Source organism: Symphalangus syndactylus, chromosome 10, assembly GCF_028878055.3.
Source record: "Symphalangus syndactylus isolate Jambi chromosome 10, NHGRI_mSymSyn1-v2.1_pri, whole genome shotgun sequence".
In the NCBI taxonomy this organism is placed as follows: domain Eukaryota; kingdom Metazoa; phylum Chordata; class Mammalia; order Primates; family Hylobatidae; genus Symphalangus; species Symphalangus syndactylus.
Genome location: NC_072432.2, coordinates 92,203,205 through 92,218,111, shown reverse-complemented (window position 1 = coordinate 92,218,111; position 14,907 = coordinate 92,203,205). Strand labels below are relative to the sequence as shown.

At 39.7% G+C, this 14,907-nt stretch overlaps 1 non-coding gene across 1 annotated transcript; it reads right to left on the bottom strand.

The window, feature by feature from the left end:
• Positions 1–13,891: 13,891 nt before the first annotated feature.
• Positions 13,892–14,022, bottom strand: LOC129492416 (small nucleolar RNA SNORA64/SNORA10 family). Its single transcript, XR_008660865.2, has one exon. It is a non-coding gene; the product is annotated as a small nucleolar RNA SNORA64/SNORA10 family (small nucleolar RNA).
• Positions 14,023–14,907: the final 885 nt, after the last annotated feature.

Genomic DNA, 14,907 nt, shown 5'->3' with positions numbered 1-14,907 from the left:
AGTTAAATCAAATCTCTTTTCTTGTCCATTAAAGTTCAAGTTGCCATAATAAAAGCTGGCAAGTTGTTTTTATAAACACTAAATTAATAGAACAGATTTTGGCTGGGCACAGTGGCTCATGCTTGTAATCCCAGCACTTTGGGAGGCTGATGCAGGAGGATCACTCAAGTTCAGGAGTTCAAGACCAGCCTGGGCATCACAGGGAGACCTCGTCTCTACTAAAAATAAAAATAACGACAAGTAGCCGGGAGTGGTGGTGTGTGCCTGTGGTCCCACCTACTTGGGAGGCTGAGATGGGAGGATCCCTTGAGCCCAGGAGTTGCAGTGAGCTGTGATTGCACCACTGCACTCCAGCCTGGGTAACAGAGCAAGACCTTGTCTCAGAAAACAAAAATAAAAATAAATAGAACAGATTTTAAAGTTATTTTTTATATTATTCATACATCTTTTTTGCCCCTATCTTCTCATTCAGATTCAGATTTACCCAACATTTATTAAGCATTTACTATATGTCCAGCTCCATGCTGGAGGATTTCATGTTAAATTTACCACTATTTAGCCTTATAATTAGAGGCGGTTCAAAGACAAAGCCTGAATTAGGTGTTTTGACTCAAAATCATGGGTCCTTCAAAATATCAGTGGATTTATTATCCTCATGTGTAACTAAGATAATACAAGAAATATTTGGAGTCATATTTTAATGTATTATCATTATTATTATTATTGTAGTGTATATGCATCCATAATTTTTAAAATTTGAACAAAATGTAATTCTATAAGTGAAAAGTAAAAGTTGTCCATCTTTTTCCTTCCCTACTCCCAGTTTTTCTCTACTGAGATACAATACATTGTAAAAACGGCCATAATATTCCGTAGTTTCTCCCATTAAGAGGTAGAGTTGGCCAGGTGCTGTGTCTCACACCTGTAATAACAGCACTTTGGGAGGTCCAGATGGGCGGATCACCTGAGGTCAGGAGTTCGAGACCAACCTGGCCAACATGGAGAAACCCTGTCTCTACTAAAAAATACAAAAATTAGTTAGGTGTGGTGGCATGCACCTGTAGTCCCAGCTACTCAGGAGGCTGAGGCAGGAGAATCACTGGAACCTGGGAGGTGGAGGTTGCAGTGAGCCGAGATCTGCCACTGCACTCTAGCCTGGGTCACAGAGCGAGACTTCTCAAAAACAAAAAACAAACAAACAAAAAAAGGCGGCAGAGTCCCCTTGAATCTGGGATGGCCTTGCCACATGCTTTGGTCAATAGAATACCACAGAAGTGGCACTGAATGAGTTCCAAGCGTAGGCCTCAAGAGGCCTTGCAGCTTCCTCTACTGTGTTCAAAGAGCATGCTCTTTGAATAATGCCGTCACCATGTGACCACGCCCAGGATTGCCTGCTGGAAGGTGAGAAACCACATAAGTACAGATGAGGGATCTCAGTTGAGACCCCTCAACCAGCCAAACCCCAGCCAACCTGGCCAGAACTGCTTGGATGAACCCAGCCTAACTTAATGGACTGAAGAATCATGAGATAAAAAAAAAATGGTTGTTATTTTAAGCCACTAAGTTTTGGGGTAATTTGTTATGAAGCAGAAGCTAAATGATACAAGAGATGACCATTTGAACAATTTCTGGCATTTGCAGACCATAAGGACACAAGAACAGCTAAAACTCCATGGAATAATGAAATGATAAAGGAGAGAAGTATGAGCCTAACATGAACCTAGCGTAGGTAGAACTAGAAGACCATCATTAAGGAGATAAAAGGGAAGATGGAGAGAGTAGAGAGAGACAAAGTAAGGAAGGGGTTTTGATTTTGTACAAACATGTAAATTCAAGCCTGTCTGCTTAAAAACTTCTCAGGCACAATACTTATGTGTTTGCTGTCAATCTAAGCAGATTTTTGTTGCCTCACCTTCTCAACTGGACAGAATTGCAGTGTGGATGGGCCTATTGTCTGGTTACCAGCAAAGAGAAATCTCATGATTGTGTTTGTAGGTTGAATTGGTATTATGTGGGTTGTGGCAGCTGCTGCCTGACCGACATCTTCATCTCCTTCTTACCACCAAAGACGGCTGAGATGGCTCCAAGAAGGAGTAAGAGAGAAGTTGTCAACAACTTGGTGCAGAAAAGCAGGTGGAGCCAGTCTCTGCAGAGACCCTGGTAACTGAGCTCAGCTGGCATGTGCTGAGGAAATTCACAGTTGACCGCTGCTCAGCACAGATGATGACTAAAGAAATGGCTCTCCCAGCAAAGGGAGAAAGATCCAGGCCAGTATACACTTAGTCTGTCACAGCGTCAGATCCGGAAATAGGGTAAGGGGAGAAAAGACTGTTTTGAGTATGTGACAGAACTTTGTAAGAATATCTTTAATGAGGAGAGCAAAATGGGTAGTGAAGGGGAGAATTCAGAGGTAAAACTCAGAAGATGAGCCCTCAGCAAAAGGGGTTTGACAACAATATAGGCTCAAGTAGAAGGAAAACTCTCTGTGAGAGTTAGGACTACAAATGTTGCCATTCTTAGAACCAGCGCTTTGTACATAAATTGGTTTTCTTTTTCTCTCTAGAAGCTTTTGGGATCTTTTCTTTATATCTGGGGTTTTGAAATTTCAAAATGGTTTGGCTTTTTGATGGACATGTTTTTCATTTATTTATTTATTATTATTATTATTTTGAGATAGAGTCTTGCTCTGTCGCCCAGGCTGGAGTGCAGGGGTGCGATCTCGGCTCACTGCAACCTCCGCCTCCTGGGTTCAAGAGTTTCTCCCGGACCGGGCAGGAGGCTCACACCTGTAATCCCAGCACTTTGGCTGAGATGGGCAGATCACCTGAGATCAGGAGTTTGAGACCAGCCTGGCCAGCATGGTGAAACCTCGTCCCTACTGAAAATACAAAAAAATTTAGCTAGGCATGGTGGTGCACGCCTGTAATCCCAGCTTCTTGGGAGGCTGAGGCAGGAGAATCACTGGAACCCAGAAGGCGGAGGTTGCAGTGAGCCAAGATCATGCCATTGTACTTCAGCCTGGGCCACAGAGCATGACTCTGTCTCAGGAAAAAAAAAAAAAAAAAAAAAAGAGTTTCTCCTGCCTCAGTCTCTTGAGTAGCTGGGACTACAGGTGCACCATTATGCCAGGTTAACTTTTTTATTTTTTTGTAGAGATGGGGTTTTGTTGGCCAGGCTGGTCTGGAACTCTTGTCCTCAGGTGACCCACCCACCTTGGCCTTCCAAAGAGCTGGGATCACAGGCATGAGCTACCACATCCGGGTGGATGGACTTATTTTTCATTCATCTAGAGACATTTCCTTTATTTTGGGAAATTTTCCTTAATTGTTTCTTTAATCAATTTCCCCCACTATTTTCTCTGTTCATTCTCTCTGGAACTCCTATTATTCAGATATTGAGGCTCCTGTATTCTTCCTCTCTTATGTACATCTTTTGATAGGACAAAAAGACTATTGCTCTACATTCTAGAAAATTTCCCTAATATTTTTTAGCTTTCTGACTGACTTATTTATTTTCTCCTGCTTTTTGCTGTTGGAGAGTTTTCTTGAATTTTGGATGATTCTATGCTGACTGCATGCTTGAACATGGTTCATCAACAAATGGCCACCAGCCCCAACATTACATCATCACCCTCCTGACCACTTTTCTTCATCTCTTGGAGTTCCAATTCCAAATCTTTATCCCTTGTTATAGAACACTGGCAATACCTGGCTTAAATCCTTTAAGCAAAATATTGGAAGATCATTTTCTAGAAAAATAGAACCATCCCACAATAAAGACCTACAGATACTGACATTTGAGGAACCTCCACAAAAGAGCTGACTTCTGCCTTCTAGACAGCCATTATGGAAAACAGTATAGAGGTTCCTCAAAAAACTACAAATAGAACTACCATATGATCCAGCAATCCCACTACTGGGTATTTATCCAAAGGAAAGGAAATCAGTATGTCAAAGAGATAGGCACTCCTATGTTTATTACAGCACTATTCACAATAACCAAGAAATGGAATCAACCTCAGTGCCCAGCAACAAATGAGTGAATAAAGAAAATGCATGGCTCATGCCTGTAATCCCAGCACTTTGGGAGGCCAAGGCAGGCAGATCACGAGGTCAAGAGATCAAGACCATCCTGACCAACAGGGTGAAACCCCGTCTCTACTAAAAATACAAAAATTAGCTGGGCGTGGTGGTGCACGCCTGTAGTCCCAACTACTTGGGAGGCTGAGGCAGAAGAATCACTCAAACCCGAGAGGCAGAGGTTGCAGTGAGCTGAGATCGTGCCACTGCACTCCAGCCTGGAGACAGAGTGAGACTTCGTCTCAAAAAAAAGAAAATGCAGTATATATACACAACGGAATATAAAAAAGAACAAAGCTATAAAAAAAGAACAAAGTTCTGTCATTTGAGGAACCATGGATGAGCCCGGAGGATATTATGTTAAGTGAAACAAGCCAGGAACAGGAACATAAATGCATGTTCTCACTCATATACAGAAGCTAAAAAAGTTGATCTCATGGAAGTATAGAGTAGATTAGTGGTTATTAGAGGCTGGAAAGGGTGGAACGAGTGGAGAATAGCTAGAGGTTAGTTAATGGATGCAAAAGTACAGCTAGAAGGAATAAGTTCCAGTATTCTATACCACTATAGCAGGACTATAATCAACAACAATTTACTATATATTTTCAAGTAGCTAGAAGAGTAGATTTTAAATGTTCTCAACACAAAGAAATGATTAATGTTCGAGGTGATAGATATGCTAATTACCCTGATTTTATCATTACATATTTTATACTTGTATGGAAATATCACAGTGTACCCCATAAATATGTACAATTATTAAGTGAAAATTTAAAATAATAAATTGTCAATGTTTAGATTTAAAACATTTACATTCTGTCCCTTAAACATACTTTGTCTATAGATTGATTCTGAAAACTAAAAATGGAATGTGTTAATATTATTCACAGGCTATGAATATATGAACATTATTCACTGAAGAATCAAATAATACTATTTGATTCGTTAAAAAATGAAATATAATTTCCCTGTCAGCACACTTGAAGGGTCTATTTTTTCTTACATGCTATAAATTGCTAGAAACACTACAACATTTTAGTTTGATTTATATTTGGACCAACACTTTCTTATAAGATTTCTGTTTTACTTAAAGCTTCTACAGTTGAATTTATTGGAGGAGTGGAGGGAGTTTCTATTCTCCAAAGGATATGTTTGCTAGAATATAGAAATCAAAATAGTAATAATAAAAAGATTCTGAGAATTAATGGTATAATTTCGAAATTTTGTTCCCTCAAATCTCATGTTGAAATGTAATCCACAATGCTGGAGGTGTGGCCTGGTGGGAGGTGTTTGAGCCAGGGAGGTGGATCCTTCATAAATGGCTTGGTGCTCTCCCAATGGTAATGAGTGAGTTCTCACTGAGTTCACACAAGATCTGGTTGTTTAAAAGAGTGTGGTGCTGGGTGCGATGGCTCACACCTGTAATCCCAGCACTTTGGGAGGCTGAGGCAGGCATATCACCTGAGGTCAGGAGTTTGAGACCAGCCTGGCCAACATAGTGAAACCCTGTCTCTACTTAAAATACAAAAAATTAGCTGTGCGTGGTGGTATGCACCTGTAATCCCAGCTACTCGGGAGACTGAAGCAGGAGAATCTCTTGAACTTGAGGCGGAGGTTGCAGTGAGCAGAGATCGTACCATTGCACTCCAGACTGGGGTACAAGAGCGAATACTTCGTTTCAAAAAAAAAAAAAAAAAAAAAAGAGTGTGGCAATTCCTGCCACTTTTCTTTATAAATTACCCAGTCTCAGGTATTCCTTTATAGAAAAGCAAAATAGACTAACACAATTAATAACCTGTAAAATCTTTCAGGAATTTTTCTTATTTTCCTGTCTTGCTTCTCAGTGCAGCTTGATGAATGTCGGGTCGAAATTTGACCTTATATTCTCAACCTGATTCTCAAACATGTGTTTAACTCTGGGAAATATAAACTGTCAGGTTAAGATCTCCTAAAAACTTTAGGAAGAATGCTATAAGGCAGAATATCTTTGAGAATCAGTCTCTTTTTTTGATATGAAGCATACAAAGTATTGAAAAACACAAAAGGGACAGTGCTTGGATGAGCCATAAGAATAAATTTTTCTGTGGGCATAACTCTTGTGTGTACATCACGGAAATTACCCTAAATCATTGCCAGTATCTTCTTGATGTCAACTCAGATGGTACTAATCTTTACAGAATTTTAAATAGAAGGCTTTAAGTAACACTTCAACTGTTAAGGTAACAAAGGAGGGGAGAGGAAAACTAGCCTACTATGAACCATGCACATACACTGTGGTTTTATATGTGAATATTATTCAACATAACGTGTATTATTAATTATATTAATATTTTATATTTAATATGCTGTTATATAACATATTTAGGTCAAGAAGAGGTGGCCCACCCTGCCTGAGAGTCGAAATCACCTTCTCCTCTGCCTTCCTTTTCTTAGTTATCATGGCATCTGACCCTCTTGCTGGCGTGAGCCACACTGTATAACCCTGCTTCCTGACATGCTGCCCCACAGCCTTCCACTGTTGTTAGTGTTCATTCTTCCTTCTGTTCTCTCTCAGCTCAGATTCTTAGATCCTTGAATCTGCTTTAATTCATCTCTTTTGAAAACTTCTAGTGCTGTTCTTGGATCTGATATTTAATGTCAGCTTTCCTTTTGAATAAGTGAATGTTTTCTAAGAAGTCCCAATTCCCCTGACTTGAGCCCCAGATTATCATCGCCAGAAGGGACTCAATGTCAGCTAGATCAATGGTTCTAGCCTGTAGCATTTCACAGAGACTCTGGAGTTATTAGAAGAGTCTTAGAACCCATATATATTTATAGATATTTTTCCTTTCAGTGGGCAACGAAATTGACACCATTATAATGTGGTATTCATGATTTTTTGAAATTAAGAAGAGTTTTCATACTCTAAAAAACTGGGAACCGTTGATTTCCACCAGCCTCCACATTGAACAAATTAGAAAAAAATAAGCTCAGAAAGTTATTTGTTTTGTCCAAGGTCATACAGTGGGTTAGGATCTTATCAGGACTCAGGTGTAAGGATCAAATTCTCAACCATCAACCCATTCCTCTTTCCAGTACCTTAACTCCCCAAATACTGTAATCCTCACAGTTACATAGCAGCTCCCACAGATTCGGCTGCATGGGGGCGTAATGGGTCGCCATCTGACTCAGGCCAAATTGTGAGGAAGCAACTTCTCCCTCCACAGTAAATGTTGAGCTTTCTGGAAAAGTATTACTAGGATGCAATAAACAAACAAATATCCTTAGAGAGTAGACGTATATTTTAAATAATCAATCCATCTTTTTTCAGAGAATCTCCTTACCCCCTCCGCCTGTTGTAGGTAAGTAAGGAGCCCTAGAGTTGTATGAGGGGAAAAGAAAAAAACCAGGGAGCTTACCAACATACTGTTTCTTCAATTCTTAAGTCCCTAGTCAGTCTTCCTTCTTATCTCACCTTTTAGAGTTTCCCTGTGGTTGACTTATGTATGCTGGACAGGGTTTTCTTTTGTACTTAGTGGGAGGAATAGGGAAAGTACATCTATTCTGCCTTCCTACATGTGGAAGTCTTCACAGAGCATTTTAATACAGATAATAACAGCATCTTCCTCATAGATACCTCAAAGGGCTGTTGTGACAGTTAAGTAAGTTAACTGGACCATTGGAATAGTATCTGGCATATAGTAAGCCTTACACAAGTGTTAGTTCTTATTATTAGATAAACAATATAATGTGGTTGTTGAGGGAACAGATTCTGGAACTGGACTGCCAAGGTTTAAATCTCAGCTCTTACATTTAACAATTGTGTTATTTTACTTAATTTCTCTATGCCTAAACTTTCTCATTGTAAATGGTGATAATAATAATTTCTTCTTCACGGGGTGATGGCAAGAATTAAAATAATTAATATATCTAAAGCACTTAGAAGATTGCCTGACATAGAATAAGTATTAGATATTATTATTTTAAACTAAAGTACTTTATTTTCTCCTCAAAATACCCCCAAGAAGTAAGTAGCAAGGCATCATTATCTTCATTTACAAACAGAGAAATAGAAGTTCTGAGGCACACAATGCCCTGCCCAAGGTTATAGAGACAATAAGTAGCAAAGTCAGCCTCAGTCACAGTTCTTCTGGCTTCAAGTCAACATTGAGCTGAGGTTTGGCAAAAGTGCAAGGTGAAAATTGGTATTTATGCTTACAGAACGATGTGGGAGCTTAGATGACAAACAGGAAAGAAGACAAATCATCCTTAAGACAGCACGACAGAAAGACGACCTGAAGAAGATGGAGAGAGTGTGGCAAGAATGTGGTTGTTGGGCTAAGTCTGAGTCGAGATACTGGTGTTAAAGAAATCACCAAGATTATTTCCAGTGAGAGGCTTCCGCCCCAAAATGCATTCCAACAGTGTCTCCTATTCACAGGGTAGTGAAGGGTGTCCTAATAGCTTGCCACTTCCCCCCCGCAGGGTGGTTTTTCTGCTGTTAATAGCTCAAGAGCCTAGTTCCAAGAAACAGCAGAGGCTGCACCTTCTTTGGTTCAGAATGCCCTCAAGTCTGACTCTCAACAGAGAGGCTTCCTCCGTAAGATATTCCTACTGTTGCCCCCTACACCCTGCCAGCTTTCTGCACACTTCTGAGCCTGTCCAAGTTCAGCATGTGCCTCAGGGCTACATCAAGTGCCACCAAGCCTTCCTTGAGAAACCAGCCCAGACTGAGCTTGACCTTCCCTCAATCCTGAGCATTAACCATTTCTACCATGTTTAAAGATATGTTTAATCGATTAGGCACCATATAATATCTAATTTTATGTATCTCCTGATATGTTTCATATGTGTAAGTTCTGTATTACCAGCAAGACCATGGCTCTTAAGGCAAGGTTTGCCTTGTAGAGTTTTTTGGGGCTGGAATAACAGCATTTGACAGAACATGATACTACAGTACGTAGTGCATCAATTAATACTTGTTAACTCTCAAACATAGGGTCACAGCCAAGCAGAGCTGCTATTATGTGGGATATATAGGGCCCCTGGAAAATTGTTTGTTATTTAATTTTTATTTCATAATTAATAAACAACTGTGCAATCCAGCTAGATGTGAAGGGGAATAAGAAAAATATAGAACCCAAAGAACTGCAGTGAGAGCACAAAGATTATAAGATATTGCGAGTAAATGGGGTGGAAGGGTGCTTTCCTGAGCTACAGAAAAAATGGTCTAGTGGTTAAGATAAAACAAGTCAAATTTACTAGCATTTTCCACAACTGGCAATGGTGATATTCTTCCTGGTCTTGCCATTCCTGGATCCAAAGTGCTCTATGGTTTCCACAATATTCATGCCCTCTTTTATCTTCCCAAAGACAACAGGCTTGCTATGTAACCACTCAGTCTTGGCAGTGCAGATGAAAAACTGGGAATTGTTTGTGTTGAGTTCTGCATTTACCATGAACATCACGCCAGGACCTGTATGCTTCAGGATGAGATTCTCATCATCAAATTTCTCTCTGTAGATAAGCTTGTCACCAATGCCATAATGGCATGAAGTCACCACCCCAGCACGTAAAGCCTGGAATAATTCTGTAAAAGTAAGAACCCATATAACCAAATCCTCTCTCGCCAGCTCTCAAGCACAAAATTTTCTGCTGTCTTTGGAACTTTGTCTGCAAACAGCTCAAAGAAGACACAGCCCAAGTCAATGATGGTATCAAAGAACAGTGGGATTGACCATGACTGGTGCAGGTGGCTCTAGGAGGCACTCATCTGCAAAGCAAGGAAAATATAGACACACATTTTAAGAAGCCTTGTCTAACTAAGCACTTTTATTGAAAATGCTTTACAAATTGTGTGGGCTCCTGGAAAGTATAGTGATTTATCAATAAAAATTCAGAATAATGGTTAGAAAGGAGTAGAAGAGATACTTACATATTTATTTATTGTCAAATCAGGGCAAATATCCAGACACATCATCTCTTCCTATTTTGGTCTAGGAATCATCTTTTCATCTTCTTTATTGTCACGGATGCCATTCCTGGATAATTTCACATTTCCCACCATGATAAAAAGATAGCGGTACCTTTTTTCATGTATCTGTTGGCTGCATAAATGTCTTCTTTTGAGAAGTGTCTGTTCATATCCTTCACCCACTTTTTGATGGGGTTGTTTGATTTTTTTCTTGTAAATTTGTTTAAGTAATTTGTAGATTCTGGATATTAGCCCTTTGTCAGATGGGTAGATTGCAAAAATTTTCTCCCATTCTGTAGGTTGCCCGTTCACTCTGGCCATCAGAGAAATGCAAATCAAAACCACAATGAGATACCATCTCACGCCAGTTAGAATGGCGATCATTAAAAGGTCAGGAAACAACAGGTGCTGGAGAGGATGTGCAGAAATTGGAACACTTTTACACTGTTGGTGGGACTGTAAACTAGTTCAACCATTGTGGAAGACAGTGTGGTGATTCCTCAGGGATCTAGAACTAGAAATACCATTTGACCCAGCCATCCATTACTGGGTATATACCCAAAAGATTATAAATCATGCTGCTATAAAGACACATGCACACGTATGTTTATTGTGGCACTATTCACAATAGCAAAGACTTGGAACCAACCCAAATGTCCATCAATGATAGACTGGATTAAGAAAATGTGGCACATATACACCATGGAATACTATGCAGCCATTAAAAATGATGAGTTAATGTCCTTTGTAGGGACATGGATGAAGCTAGAAACCATCATTCTGAGCAAACTGTCGCAAGGACAGAAAACCAAACACTGCATGTTCTCACTCATAAGTGGGAATTGAACAATGAGAACACTTGGACACAGGATGGGGAACATCACACACCAGGACCTGTTGTGGGGTGGGGGGAGGGGGGAGGGACAGCATTAGAAGATATATCTAATGTAAATGACGAGTTAATAGGTGCAGCACACCAACATGGCACATGTATACATATGTAACAAACCTGCACATTGTGCACATGTACCCTAGAACTTAAAGTGTAATAATAAAAAAAAAAACAATGAATTACAGCAGACTTCAGAAACTATGCAAGTCTGAAGACAAATTGGCATGTTTAAATGCTGAGAGAAAGAAAAAATAATAACTCTCCACAATTCTATACACAGTGTGAATATCTTTCAAAAATGAAGGAGAAATTAAGATTTTTCACACAAAAGCAGATAATTCATTACCCAGTAGCGGACTATAAGAAATATTAGAAGAAGTTTTTCAGGCTTAAGTTCTATAGACCAGAGAGAAAGTTGGATCTACACAAATAAATGAAGATTCCAGAAATGGTTAAAATGAAGATAAACGTAAAAGGCTTTTTCTGACTTTAAATAGCTGTAAAAGATAATTGATTAGATAAATTTTAAAAATAGTGTAGTGAAAACAGGGAAAAGGATGAGTATAGGGAAAGTACAGTAGTTTTGGGGGTTTGTAGCATATGTAAAAGCAAAATGTATGACAGCCATAACCCTAGTACACCAGTTGTGACACCACACAGTGAAGAGGTAGAATACTCCTTGAGTCTAGACTGTGATTAGTTTAAGATGTACATTGAAAATCTTGATTGTGGTAGCAGTTATATGACTGTATGCATTTGCCCAAACTCATACAGTTGTACACTTTAAAGAGTTAATCTTACCAAATATATATTATACCATCCTCCCCCCACACCGCCCCACAAAAGAAAAGGTAGTGGTACCATTATGACTCACAATGTCGTGACTCTTGGGAACCTGTTTATATTGGAACCATACAGACCTGCTTGTCTCTGCAGTTCCCTAAGTCCATTTATTTAATGCTGGTTACATCATTATATATGTCACTGGATCATCTACTGTGTGGCCTGTTTCCAGTAACTCTCTCCAAGGTAATTACTGCGATTCATTGATGATGATCACAAATGCAAGTCTCACTCAAAGAATTATGGAAAAATTGAACAATAACCCATTTTGAGGTCCTTTAGTTTACAGTTTAAAATTGTGTAGCATAAAGGTAGAACAGCATGTTCTCCAACTCTATCTTCTCTTGAGCTCTTTGAGCTGAATGTGATCTCTTCTGATCCTGACGAACCCCCTGTCTTCCACACACCACCACTAGAATCACTTACCAAAAAAAGTTACCGTTTTTGTTCATGTTAAAAAGTGTTCAACAGAAATGAGTTTTTCTTTTTTTTTTTTTTTTTTTTTTTCAGATGGAGTCATGCTCTGTCACCCAGGCTGGAGTGCAGTGGTGCAATCTTGGCTCACTGCAACCTCTGCCTCCCAGGTTCAAGCGATTCTCCTGCTTCAGCCTCCCGAGTAGATGGGACTACAGGCACGTGCCACCACACCCAGCTAGTTTTTTGTATTTTTAGTAGAGACGGGGTTTCACCATGTTAGCCAGGATGGTCTCAATCTCCTGACCTCGTGATCCACCCACCTCAGCCTCCCAAAGTGCTGGGATTACAGGCCTGAGCCACCACGCCTAGCTGAGTTTTTCTTTCTTTTCTTGTGTGGCAACTTTCCATTATGCCTGGCATTCCGAGTCATGCATGTGTGCAAGGTTTTGCAAAATCTTAGAGGTAGAGAAGAGGCCAAAAGAGGTGTGAGGGACATTTCACAAGTTATGAAAATATAAATTCAGAAAGGTATCACTAAAACTATCCTACTAAATTATATTATTGATAGCATCCATTAAAATAGGCTATTATAAAAAAGACAAACAACAACAAATGCTGGTTAGGATGTGGAGAAAGGAGAACACTAGTACACTACCCGGGGGGGATGGAAACTGGTACAGCCACTGTGGAAAACAGTATCGATGTTCCTCTAAAAACTAAAGACAGATGTGCCATACAATCCAGCAATCCCAATAGTCACAATATGGAATCAGCCTAAGTGTCCATCAATGAATGGATAAAAAAAATGTTGTATACATATACACAATGGAATACTATTCAGCCACAAAAGAATGAAGTTCTGTCATTTGCAGTAACATAGATGGAACTGGAAGATATTATGTTAAGTGAAATAAACGAGGCACAGAGAATAATTCAGAATAATGCGTAGAAGAAGTGGAAATATTGCATGTTCTCACTCATATGTGGCAGCTAAAAATGTTGAGCTCATGGAGGTAGAGAGTAGAATAATAGTTACTAGAGGCTGGGAAGGGTTGGGGATGGGAAATAAAGAGAGGTTGGTTAAAGGTGCAAAAATACAGTTAGACGGAATAATTTCTAGTGTTCCATAGCATAGTAGGGTGACTATAATTAACAATAATTTATTGTGTATTTCAAAATAGCTAAAAGAATATTTGGAATGTTCCCAACATAAAAAAAAATAAATGTTTGAAGTGACGAATCTCCCAATTACCCTGATTTGATCATTACACATTGTATGGGTGTTTAATACATATCACATGTATTCCATACATATGTACAATTATCATGTATCAGTAAAAATTTTATTAAACTATCATTCATAGCATCCATTATTTTCTTTCTTTCCTTTTTTTTTTTTTGAGATGGAGTCTTGCCCTTGTCGCCCAAGCTGGAGTACAATGGCATGATCTCAGCTCACTGCAACCTCCGCCTCCTGGGTTCAAGTGATTCTCCTGCCTCAGCCTCCTGAGTAACTGGGATTACAGGCGCCCACTACCACGCCTAACTAATTTTTGTATTTTTAGTAGAGACAGGGTTTCACCATGTTGGCCATGGTGATCTCGAACTCCTGACCTCGCGATCTGCCCACCTCAGCCTCCCAAAGTGCTGGGATTACAGGTATTAGCCACAGTGCCCGGCAGCATCCATTCTTTTCTTTTCCCCAAAAGCTATCATACTCCTAGAAATGGAGAGGCCATTCTGGGCAGGTCTGTTGTGATTAGGAGAGCCTTCCTCTGCCTCCCAGAAAACACACCAAGCACACACTGGACCTTGTGATTAAGCGGAGCTGAGAGGCCTACTTTATAATTTTAAAACTTGTTAAGTTTCTTTGGTCACCATTAATCTCTGCCACAATCACATGTATCGCTCAGGCCATCACTACCAACATTACTTCTTAGTTTCATTCAAAGGAATGTTGTCAAGTATGTGGATTTCTCCTACCATGAAATCCAGATAAAGCAATGGGCATTTTGATGAATACAAAATATGGATTTAGTTTTTTAGCTAAAAAACAATTGCTCAAGATCTTGGTTGGCCTGGAAGGATAATGTATTCACATTTGCCTTTGTTTTTCTTTCTAAGCACAGCGTGCTGGGCTTCTCCCCTCCAAACTTAGAAAACAGATGCGCAGTTCAGGAACAGTTTTTAATAATCCAGCTTCACAAAAGACAGACGTGGTGGGTATTCATATAATAGAAATAAACTATTTTAAGCTAATGCTCACTGTGAGCTCTGTGCTGTGCTAGGTAGTTCTCTCCTGCACAACTAACGTTCACTCAGTGTTTGGTACTTCTTTTAAATGCAGCTTAGCATAGTACAGAGGTTGTCAAATGTCAGTGGACTTTGGAATTACCTGGAGAGAATGTGACAAATGTGACCCCACCCCCAGAGTTGTTGATTCAGCTGATGGGGACGAGGGTTGAGAATCTGCATTCCTAACACATTCTCAGGTGATGTTGATGCTGCTCGTCTGGGGACCACACTTTGAGAATCACTGGCATTGTAGTTAAAAGCAGTGACTTTGCTATCAGACTGATCTGGGTTTGAGTCCTCTAACTTTGGATACATTTTGTAACCTCTTGCCATTTCATTTCCTCATCTGTAAAATTATACCTCCAACATTAGCTATTTTGGGGATTAAGTGATATATATGTGTAGTGTTTAGTACAGTTTTTTATGTG